General features: G+C 47.3%; 1 long non-coding RNA gene across 1 annotated transcript; it reads right to left on the minus strand.

Moving 5' to 3' along the window:
* Positions 1-10,233: 10,233 nt before the first annotated feature.
* Positions 10,234-11,509, minus strand: LOC138800569 (uncharacterized). Its single transcript, XR_011364481.1, has 2 exons — positions 10,970-11,509; positions 10,234-10,360 (listed from the first exon to the last, which is right to left on the minus strand). It is a non-coding gene; the product is annotated as an uncharacterized lncRNA (long non-coding RNA).
* Between the last annotated feature and the right edge of the window lie 672 nt (positions 11,510-12,181).

The following is a 12,181-nucleotide window of genomic DNA, read 5'->3' on the forward strand; positions in this document are numbered from 1 at the left end:
GCGCTGTGTGATCAGTATATAGAGATGGGCGCTGTGTGATCAGTATATAGAGATGGGCGCTGTGTGATCAGTATATAGTGATGGGCGCTATGTGATCAGTATATAGTGATGGGCGCTATGTGATCAGTATATAGTGATGGACGCTGTGTGATCAGTATATAGAGATGGGCGCTGTGTGATCAGTATATAGAGATGGGCGCTGTGTGATCAGTATATAGTGATGGGCGCTGTGTGATCAGTATATAGAGATGGGCGCTGTGTGATCAGTATATAGAGATGGGCGCTGTGTGATCAGTATATAGAGATGGGCGCTGTGTGATCAGTATATAGTGATGGGCGCTGTGTGATCAGTATATAGAGATGGGCGCTGTGTGATCAGTATATAGAGATGGGCGCTGTGTGATCAGTATATAGAGATAGACGCTGTGTGATCAGTATATAGTGATGGGCGCTGTGTGATCAGTATATAGAGATGTGCGCTGTGTGATCAGTATATAGTGATGGGCGCTGTGTGATCAGTATATAGAGATGGGCGCTGTGATCAGTATATAGTGATGGGCGCTGTGTGATCAGTATATAGAGATGGGCGCTGTGATCAGTATATAGAGATGGGCGCTGTGTGATCAGTATATAGTGATGGGCGCTGTGTGATCAGTATATAGAGATGGGCGCTGTGTGATCAGTATATAGTGATGGGCGCTGTGTGATCAGTATATAGAGATGGGCGCTGTGTGATCAGTATATAGAGATGGGCGCTGTGTGATCAGTATATAGTGATGGGCGCTATGTGATCAGTATATAGTGATGGGCGCTATGTGATCAGTATATAGTGATGGACGCTGTGTGATCAGTATATAGAGATGGGCGCTGTGTGATCAGTATATAGAGATGGGCGCTGTGTGATCAGTATATAGTGATGGGCGCTGTGTGATCAGTATATAGAGATGGGCGCTGTGTGATCAGTATATAGTGATGGGCGCTGTGTGATCAGTATATAGAGATGGGCGCTGTGTGATCAGTATATAGTGATGGGCGCTGTGTGATCAGTATATAGAGATGGGCGCTGTGTGATCAGTATATAGAGATGGGCGCTGTGTGATCAGTATATAGAGATAGACGCTCGCTCTGGTGGAGGATACGGGAAATCCTTTCTCATCCTGGACACAGACTGTGGATTTCTACCGATTCTGGAGATGTTTCCCACAGTCAGTAGCAGCGCTCAGTGCTGATCATTATCTGCAGACACCGAGATCTGCTGAGTCAGCGAGTGACGCCTCCACCTGGGGAACATAACCGTCCTGTGCTCTGCACGCCCCAACACGTCACCCCTCACCCTACTGCATCATCTATACCGTATCACTATCACATATACAACGAGGAGGAGGAGGAGGATGTCCATGGAGTCAGATCCACTCTGCACCCCTCACCACAATCACATATACAATGAGGAAGATGGTGGTGATGATGTCATTGACTCAATCTGCACACTTGTACAGCGCAGCAGGGACAGCGTACGGTATGGTGCCAGGCGATAATGGAAGGCCGCGTGCAGCTGTACATCTGGCAGCAGGGGACTGTCTTCATGTCCTGCATGCAGCTGCTCGGCAATGGATGGTGTTGCCTTGGTGTTCTGTTTGGCGCACAGGCTTCCAAACAAGAACTTTGCTAGGTGGAGGCCTTACATTTAAAAGTTCAGTAAAACCTCCACTAGATGTTATTTTCAGAGTATAAGTTTTCTATTTTGACTCCACCTTCCTGTACCCCCTCCAGTGCTAGAGCCCATGAAGCAATATGTTTAAGATGGGGGCGGGGCTTCGTTCATGACCTTAACAGTTCTCTCTGTAATTATATTTTAGAAAATGTAAACCCCCACACCCTTAACTTAGCCCCTCCCCTTCACCCATGCACCACTCCTTTATCTAAGCCCCACCCCTTCACCCATGCTCCACTCCTTTATCTAAGCCCCACCCCTTCACCCATGCAACTCTCATTTATCTAAGCCCCGCCCCTATCATCCATGCACCACTTATTTATCTAAGCCCCACCCCTCTCTTCCATGCACCTCTCATTTTTGTAAGCTCCACCCCTCTCACCTATGCACCACTCATTTATCTAAGCCCCGCCCCTCTCACCCATGCATTACTCATTTATCTAAGCCCCACCCCTCTCACCCATGCACCACTCCTTAACATAAGCCCCACAACTCTCACCGATGCACCAATCATTAATATAAGCCCCACCCCTTCACCCATGCACCACTCATTTATCTAAGCCCCACCCCTCTCACCCATGCATCACTCATTTATCTAAGCTCCACCCCTTCACCCATGCACCACTCATTTATCTAAGCCCCACCCCTTCACCCATGCACTACTCATTTATCTAAGCCCCACCCCTTCACCCATGCACCACTCATTTATCTAAGCCCCACCCCTTCACCCATGCACCACTCATTTATCTAAGCACCACTCATTTATCTAAGCCCCACCCCTTCACCCATGCACCACTCATTTATCTAAGCCCCACCCTTCACCCATGCACCACTCATTTATCTAAGCCCCACCCCTTCACCCATGCACCACTCATTTATCTAAGCCCCACCCCTTCACCCATGCACCACTCATTTATCTAAGCCCCACCCCTTCACCCATGCACCACTCATTTATCTAAGCCCCACCCTTCACCCATGCACCACTCATTTATCTAAGCCCCACCCCTTCACCCCTTCCCACCCCTTTCAAGTCTGTCAAGGAGAAGAGCAGCTATGAGGAGCTCCTGTATCAGTTTCCTATAACCCGGGGGTATCAGCAGATTTCCATGGTGGGCTGCAGGTTAGTGATGGTTACATCCCTGGGGGTCTAGAGGGGTCTCAGTGGTTTATAGTCGGTGACCCCCACTAGAGGGAGCTCACTGCATATAAATCTATACAGAGGGAGGGGGTAGACATGTATACATACACGTCACACCTGTACTTGCAGGAATATACAGGTGTATGTACATTAAATACACACAGGTATACATATATATATATACTGACTGTACAGTACATATATACAGGGCCGGCGTCAGCACCTGGCATACTCGGGCAAGTGCCGCGGCCCACGGCCGCCTAAGGGGCCCCCGACACCAAACAGTGAGACAGACGCCCGCCACATCACCGACCCCCGGGGGAGCGGGTGCTGCCGACCCCAAGTCCGGGGGGGGGCTGGAGGGGCTGGGGAAGGACCTGCCGTGTTTCCTGCACTGGGGAAGGACCTGTGGTGACGTCATAAGGGGGCGGGACTGAGAACGGGAGAGGCTGCATATGGATGAAGGACCTGTGGTGACGTCATAAGGGGCGGGGCTGAGAACGGGAGAGGCTGTATATGGATGAAGGACCTGTGGTGACGTCATAAGGGGCGGGCTGAGAACGGGAGAGGCTGTATATGGATGAAGGACCTGTGGTGACGTCATAAGGGGCGGGGCTGAGAACGGGAGAGGCTGTATATGGATGAAGGACCTGTGATCATTGTCATGTGACATGAGGAGGCGGGGCTCACTAATACCTTCCCTCTGTATACTGTGAGTTTTAGTCCTTCTCTTATATCTACTACTGTAATGGCCTCTGATCTCCCATAATAACAGGTTGGCCATGCTGGGAGTTGTAGTTCTCCTCATATCTCCTCCTGTAATGGCCTCTGATCTCCCATAATAAGAGGCTGTCCATGCTGGGAGTTGTAGTCCTCTTATATCTCCTCCTGTAATGGCCTCTGATCTCCCATAATAAGAGGCTGTCCATGCTGGGAGTTGTAGTACTCCTCTTAAATCTCCTCCTGTAATGTCCTTTGATATCCCATAATAACAGGCTGTCCATGCTGGGAGTTGTAGTCCTATTATATCTCCTCCTGTAATGTCCTCTGATATCCCATAATAACAGGCTGGACATGCTGGGAGATGTAGTTCCCCCTGGTATACCTCATGTAATGTCTCTTATTGTAACTCCATTCTAGCCTGCTCTATGGTGAAGAAGCCAGAACACAGACTCCAGGGGGGCGACCTCCTTCTAGCACCTCCATTCTAGTCCATTCTAGCATGGATGCGCTCTCACCAACAGGCGCAGAGCGATGACATCATCACGTCTGCTGGTGGATCCACAAGGTGCACACAAGGGAGAAGAGGACCCGTCCCCCGGATTAGTGAGTATGTTTTATTTTTTTATTTTCTTGTGCTGAGGGAGATCAGGGGGCATTTCTATGGGGCAGAGCAGGGGGCATTACTATGGGGACAGAGCAGGGGGCATTACTATGGGGACAGAGCAGGGGGCATTACTATGGGGACAGAGCAGGGGGCATTACTATGGGGACAGAGCAGGGGGCATTACTATGGGGACAGAGCAGGGGGCATTACTATGGGGACAGAGCAGGAGGCATTACTATGGGGACAGAGCAGGGGGCATTACTATGGGGACAGAGCAGGGGGCATTACTATGGAGACAGAGCAGGGGGCATTACTATGGGGACAGAGGGCATTATTACTATATGGAGGGCACAGCACGGGACCCACAAACCTCCTTACTTTACTGCACATGACACCAAACAGTGGAGTTACTACTGTATAGGAGCCTATGGGTGGGAAAAAGGGAAGGAAGTTGCTGGAAAAGTGCGGAGCCTAACATGTTTGTCTGACAGGTCCCGAAGAGATGAATTGTAGCTGGAAGAAATCATCATGAAGGTCTGGGCCAGATGGAGAGGAAACGGAGAGCGATCGCCTCAGATCAAAGAAGACGTCACCTGTGAGTTACTGGATTACGTTTTTTTTCAATATTTTGTCAAACTTTATTTGGTAGGTGTGCCCCGAGGTATGCTATACAAAGGGGCCCGCTGAGGCTCTCTCGCCCAAGGGCCCACAAAAACCTGGAGCCGACCCTGCATATATATATATATACACACACACACACATATATATATATCTATAGCTGCACATGGTCACCGGTCAAACATGTTCAGGCACAGGACACGCTATCACCACAGGTATACACATATATACTGACTGCAATATATATATATAAATATATATATATACACACACACAGACACATATATATATATATGCTAATATCTATAGTGTACGTCTATCTATCTGCACGGGGTCGTCGGTCGGACATGTTCAGGCACAGGACACGCTATCACCACAGGCTCCTTCATGATAAGCCGTATGTAAATGAGGGAGATGATGATGATGATGATGGCTTATGGGGGAGGGGGGATCTCTCTATATTGTACAGTAATAGATATTCAGACGCTCAGGTCGATTCTCACATCTTGGAGGAAGACCCCCCCCCTTCCTGACCTGGGGTCCTCCGGCAGCCTGCAGGACATGAGGATCGCCCCCAGGAGGTGAGGTAGGTTATGGGATTATACTGGGGGGTCTGATGGGTGGAGACGCTGTCACCCCGGGGGGGGTATATGGGGCACTGGAGGGACATAGCGCAATTCTCTACTGTCACCTCGGGGATGTGGCGACTTTACATCAATATTTTGCCCCCAAAAACATGGTGTGCGGTATTATCAAATTTGACGCATTATACAATATATTAGCCACGTCCCCATTTAGGGGAGGCGCAAAAGCTGTAAAAAAATTAATAATGGACCACCCGGCCGCCATCGTGTCCGTTATTATAGATGAGATGTCAGCAGAGGCAGCGACCGCCCAGCTGCCATCGTGTCCGTTATTATAGATGAGACTTCAGCAGAGACAGCGACCGCCCAGCTGCCATTGTGTCCGTTATTATAGATGAGATTTCAGCAGAGGCAGCGACCGCCCAGCCGCCATTGTGTCCGTTATTATAGATGAGACGTCAGCAGAGGCAGCGACCGCCCAGCCGCCATCGTGTCCGTTATTATAGATGGGATGTCAGCAGAGGCAGCAACCGCCCAGCTGCCATTGTGTCCGTTATTATAGATGAGACGTCAGCAGAGACAGCGATTGCCCAGCTGCCATCGTGTCCGTTATTATAGATGAGACTTCAGCAGAGACAGCAACTGCCCAGCTGCCATCGTGTCCGTTATTATAGATGAGACTTCAGCAGAGACAGCGACCGCCCAGCTGCCATCGTGTCCGTTATTATAGATGGGACGTCAGCAGAGGCAACGACCGCCAAGCCGCCATCATGTCCGTTATTATAGATGGGATGTCAGCAGAGGCAGCGACCGCCCAGCCGCCATTGTGTCCGTTATTATAGATGGGATGTCAGCAGAGGCAGCGACCGCCCAGCCGCCATTGTGTCCGTTATTATAGATGAGATGTCAGCAGAGGCAGCGACCGCCCAGCCGCCATCGTGTCCGTTATTATAGATGGGACGTCAGCAGAGGCAACGACCGCCAAGCCGCCATCATGTCCGTTATTATAGATGAGACGTCAGCAGAGGCAGCGACCGCCCAGCCGCCATCGTGTCCGATTTTATAAATGGAACAATGATAAAAAAAAGTTCAGGTCCTTAAGGGGTTAATAAGTTCAGAACTGATCAGAAACTTTGTATCTGCTTGAAGAGTGTGAGTGTGGTCCTCTGCTGACCTCTAGAGGCCAAAGTGGAGAATGCAGCGTAAGGAATTCATTGGCTCTGGGCTCTAGAGCGCAGCCAAGTGGCCACAATGTGTAATGTATGTGAGGAGGAAGCAGCTGCTGGGGCCCCAGGGGGCCCTGGGGCAGAGGAGACCACCCAGGTGCAGCTAACCAGGTGCTGTCTGCAGAACTTGTCATATGTGACGCTTCTATAGATGCTCATCATGTAGAGCAGTGCTCCACCCTGTAACAGCTGCTGGGCATGCTGAGAGTTGTAGTTTTCCAGCAGCTGGACGACCAGAGTTATAAGATGGAGGTTGTTCTTCTTCTGTCTCTATTATCACAGACTTTGCTATGGGGCCCTTGCTTTTCTAGTAATGTCCCTGTAGAGGGCGCCACTAAGAGCACCAACCTGGGGGCCAGAGAAATAAGCGGTATAACCAAGACAAATCCAAGGTTACTACACCAGTCACATGAGCCACAGATCTATACAGCCCCCCCTGAATGCAATGGCAGATCCATGGGCAGTGAGCTCCCCCTAGTGGTGGCTGCAGGCAGTGATAGATATACTGGGGGAGATTTATCAAAGTGGTGTAAAGCAGAATTGGCTCAGTTGCCCCCGGCAACCAATCAGATTCCACCTTTCATTTTCCAAAGAGTCTGTGAGAAATGAAAGGTGGAATCTGATTGGTTGCCAGGGGCAACTGAGCCAGTCTCACTTTACACCATGTTTGATAAATCTCCCCCACTGTGTATATAGATAGATAGATAGATAGATAGGAGATAGATAGATAGATAGATAGATAGGAGATAGATAGGAGATAGATAGATAGATAGATAGATAGATAGATAGATAGGAGATAGATAGATAGATAGATAGATAGATAGATAGATAGATACATAGATAGATAGATAGGAGATAGATAGATAGATAGATAGATAGGAGATAGATAGATAGATAGATAGATAGATAGATAGGAGATAGATAGGAGATAGATAGATAGATAGATAGATAGATAGATAGATAGATACATAGATAGATAGATAGATAGGAGATAGATAGATAGATAGATAGATACATAGATAGGAGATAGATAGATAGATAGATAGGAGATAGATATGAGATAGATAGATAGATAGATAGCTAGATAGATAGATAGGAGATAGATAGATAGATAGATAGATAGGAGATAGATAGATAGATAGATAGATAGATAGATAGATAGATAGGAGATAGATAGATAGGAGATAGATAGATAGGAGATAGATAGATAGATAGATAGATAGATAGATAGATAGATAGATTAGGAGATAGATAGGAGATAGATAGATAGATAGATAGGAGATAGATAGATAGATAGATAGATGATAGATAGATAGATAGATAGATAGATAGATAGATAGATAGATAGATAGATAGATAGATAGGAGATAGATAGGAGATAGGAGATAGATAGATAGAAGATAGATAGATAGATAGATAGATAGATAGATAGATAGATAGATAGATAGATAGGAGATAGATAGATAGATAGATAGGAGATAGATAGATAGATAGATAGATAGATAGGAGATAGATAGGAGATAGATAGATAGATAGATAGATAGATAGATAGATAGATAGGAGATAGATAGATAGATAGATAGATAGATAGATAGATAGATAGATAGATAGGAGATAGATAGATAGATAGATAGATAGATAGATAGATAGGAGAGAGATAGGAGAGAGATAGGAGATAGATAGATAGGAGATAGATAGATAGATAGGAGATAGATAGATAGATAGATAGGAGATAGATAGGAGATAGATAGATAGATAGATAGATAGATAGATAGATAGATAGGAGATAGATAGATAGATAGATAGATAGATAGATAGATAGATAGATAGATAGGAGATAGATAGGAGATAGATAGATAGATAGATAGATAGGAGATAGATAGATAGATAGATAGATAGATAGATAGATAGATAGATAGATAGATAGGAGATAGATAGGAGATAGATAGACACACACACGCTGGAGGGGTTTGGAGCTCAGTATCAGAAAAGCAGAACTTCACCCACTCAGAAATTATAGAATTCCTTCTTTTTTTTTTTTTCTTTGCAATATATTATGTGAAAAAGTGCGATATTAAAAAGTACAAAAAATGGCGTCTATCTGAAGTGATAAATCTCAGCAAGCGTCAGCTGTCAGCCAGGATGCTAATACACAGGGCGGCCTGCCAAATCCTGACACCTGCGGAGGTGAGGGAGACATCAGCCATAGTATACTACTTCCTATATACTACACTACATGTACTATAGGGAACCGTGCAGTCAGTGCGCTCCTGTATACTGTATACAGCTCCAGTGCCATCCTGCACACTCTACACCAGGGGAGTCAAACTCAAAAACAGTCAAAAACTCAAAAAAAGATGAAAAAACAGTCAAAAACTCAAAAAAAAGATGAAAAAAATGGACAAAGTTGCAGCCAACCTTAATATTTACTGATGCGTCCACATCACTGCCGCATGCACCGCCCCTGATGCACGGACCGGGCCGTCCCTGGGTCATATCTATAGTTCACTGGGCTGCACTTTTATAGCACCTCCTACCCACCGATATACAAGCTCCCCATCCTTAGTGCCCACAATGTTATTAATGCCCCTTAATAGCCCCCCCCCCCAATACTGCCCCATAAAGTAATTGCCCTCACACAGTAGTTACCCCATCCCCACGCAGCAAGTGCCCCCCCATATTGTAGTCAGCCCATTTCTATAGTGCCTCATATAGTAGTCAGCCCCCCTCTATAGTAGTCAGCCCAACTCTATAGTGCCCCATATAGTAGTCAGCCCCCCTCTATAGTAGTCAGCCCAATTCTATAGTGCCCCATATAGTAGTCAGCCCCCCTCTATAGTAGTCAGCCCAATTCTATAGTGCCCCATATAGTAGTCAGCCCCCCTCTATAGTAGTCAGCCCATTTCTATAGTGCCCCATATAGTAGTCAGCCCCTTCAATAGTGCCCCATGTAGTAATCAGTCCCCCAGTAGTGCCCCATACAGTTGTTAATTGCCCCAGCACTGCAGTTAATTACCCTCCGCCCACAGGACGCCCCTGGTGCAGGCCGTGTATGTGATGATGCCACCTTCTATTACAACTCACATCTACGCCCCAGCCAGTGTGAGGCCCGCAGGCTAGAAGTGAGTTGTAATAGATGGTGGTGCAGCGTCCCAGGACAGGCAGCGCGGTGGCATCACCACATACACGGCCTGCAGCGGGGGGCGTCCTGCAGCAGATTTATTATGAGCGCTCCACCCATGCTCTACACTGACCTAAACCCTATGGAGGCCTCTGATATTCAACCCATCAAGGCCCGGACCCCATAGCCCTGTGATGCGTCCCCCTGAACCCCATAGCCCTGTGGTATCAGGAGCAGATCCTGTATGGTGTGAGGTGGCCATCACACTGCCCGCCGCCATCTTGTCTTCTTCCCATAATGCATCCTCCCCATGTCTATCTGCCTAGAGGACAAGGTTGCTATAGCCCATGGCAGACTGTAGTTATGGCTGCTGGTAGCTGTACCTGTCGTTATACAGGTCTATCCCCAATCCGCTGGCTGTCACTCCGGCTGCCAGGAGATCAGGTTACCATGGATACCGCCCATGTCCTGTGCATGAACCAATACAACAAATGACTGAAGACGTGGATGCTCGGCCGTCATATTTATTGTGGGTAACTGGAGAAGACGTCCATATTATCTTCTACTGGATGGAGGAAGGTGGCGCCATCATGGGACCTAACCGAAACTATCGGCGTCTTCTCCATGGGCGAGTCCTAGAAGAAGATATTGTAAAAGTTACTGATGGTGGTGGATGAGATGGAGTGATGGATGTCTCACTAGGGGAGCTGTATGGATTGGGAAGCTGATACACCCACAGGGGGCGCTCCATCAGTGTCCTGTATCCCCTTATATCCTCCATCAGTGTCCTGTATCCCCTTATATCCTCCATCAGTGTCCTGTATCCCCTTATATCCTCCATCACCTGCTCAGCGTCTCCTCCTCCATCCCCTTATATGCTCCATACCTGCTCAGCGTCTCCTCCTCCTCCTCTATCCCCTTATATCCTCCATCACCTGTCAGCGTCTCCTCCTCCTCCATCCCCTTATATCCTTCATCACCTGCTCAGCGTCTCCTCCTCCTCCATCCCCTTATATCCTCCATCACCTGTCAGCGTCTCCTCCTCCTCCATCCCCTTATATCCTCCATCCCCTTATATCCACCAATCCCCTTATATCCTCCATCACCTGCTCAGCGTCTCCTCCTCCTCCATCCCCTTATATCCTCCATCCCCTACTCAGCGTCTCCTCCTCCTCCATCCCCTTATATCCTCCATCCCCTACTCAGCGTCTCCTCCTCCTCCATCCCCTTATATCCTCCATCACCTGCTCAGCGTCTCCTCGGTCTTCTCCGTCTCCGGCTGGATGGAGACGACTTGTATCTGTATCTGTAGTCGGATCCGCAGCTGCTGTAGCGGCTTCTTCTCCCTCTCGCCATGAATCGGTGGCTGAATCTGCCGGTACACATCCTCAGGAGATCCTCACTGACCGGATCCTCAGGTGGTGACTGATCCCAGATCTGACTGAGCTGCCTGTGATATTGGCTGTGACATCATCAGTCAGTGACATCACAGGGGGTATCCATTATATACAGCCCCTTTCCCACTGGGCCTATATGGGGCCACAGGAATTATAATTCCTTCTTAAATCGCCATAAGTTCTTATATTTTTCGTTGAGGCGTCTGTACAAAGCCGCTTTTTTTTTTTCTTTTTTTAAATCAGCTTTGTTTTGTTTTTTTGCAGTTTATATATCATGTCAGGCGTATTATACAGGTAGTGACATCTATTATGTGTACCTAATAATAAAATATATAATAATATTACTTTACATGGTTTTTACTGAGCACATCTGTGTTAGGCCGCTGGTTGTCATGGTAACAATCAGACTCCTCCCCCTCCTCTTACTGTGTAACCACCTAGAGGCCACGAGTGACTGCAATGTATATACATCCCGCTCACCATACAGTGCAATGTATATACATCCCCCTCACCATACAGTGTAATGTATATACATCCCGCTCACCATACAGTGCAATGTATATACATCCAGCTCACCATACAGTGTAATGTATATACATCCCCCTCACCATACAGTGTAATGTATATACATCCCGCTCACCATACAGTGCAATGTATATACATCCCCCTCACCATACAGTGTAATGTATATACATCCCGCTCACCATACAGTGTAATGTATATACATCCCGCTCACCATACAGTGTAATGTATATACATCCCGCTCACCATACAGTGTAATGTATATACATCCCGCTCACCATACAGTGTAATGTATATTCATGACCATCAGCCATAACTCACAATACTCACCATACAGTGTAATGTATATACATCCCGCTCACCATACAGTGTAATGTATATACATCCCCATCACCATACAGTGCAATGTATATACATCCCGCTCACCATACAGTGTAATGTATATGTAGTGTCCCAGCACAGGTGTGCCACTAACTTTTTATTGCACCTGGGTAAAGTAACTCGTTCCCACAGTGGGATATAGCCAGGTGTATTCTG

The sequence above is a fragment of the Dendropsophus ebraccatus genome, chromosome 9, assembly GCF_027789765.1.
Source record: "Dendropsophus ebraccatus isolate aDenEbr1 chromosome 9, aDenEbr1.pat, whole genome shotgun sequence".
Classification (NCBI taxonomy): domain Eukaryota; kingdom Metazoa; phylum Chordata; class Amphibia; order Anura; family Hylidae; genus Dendropsophus; species Dendropsophus ebraccatus.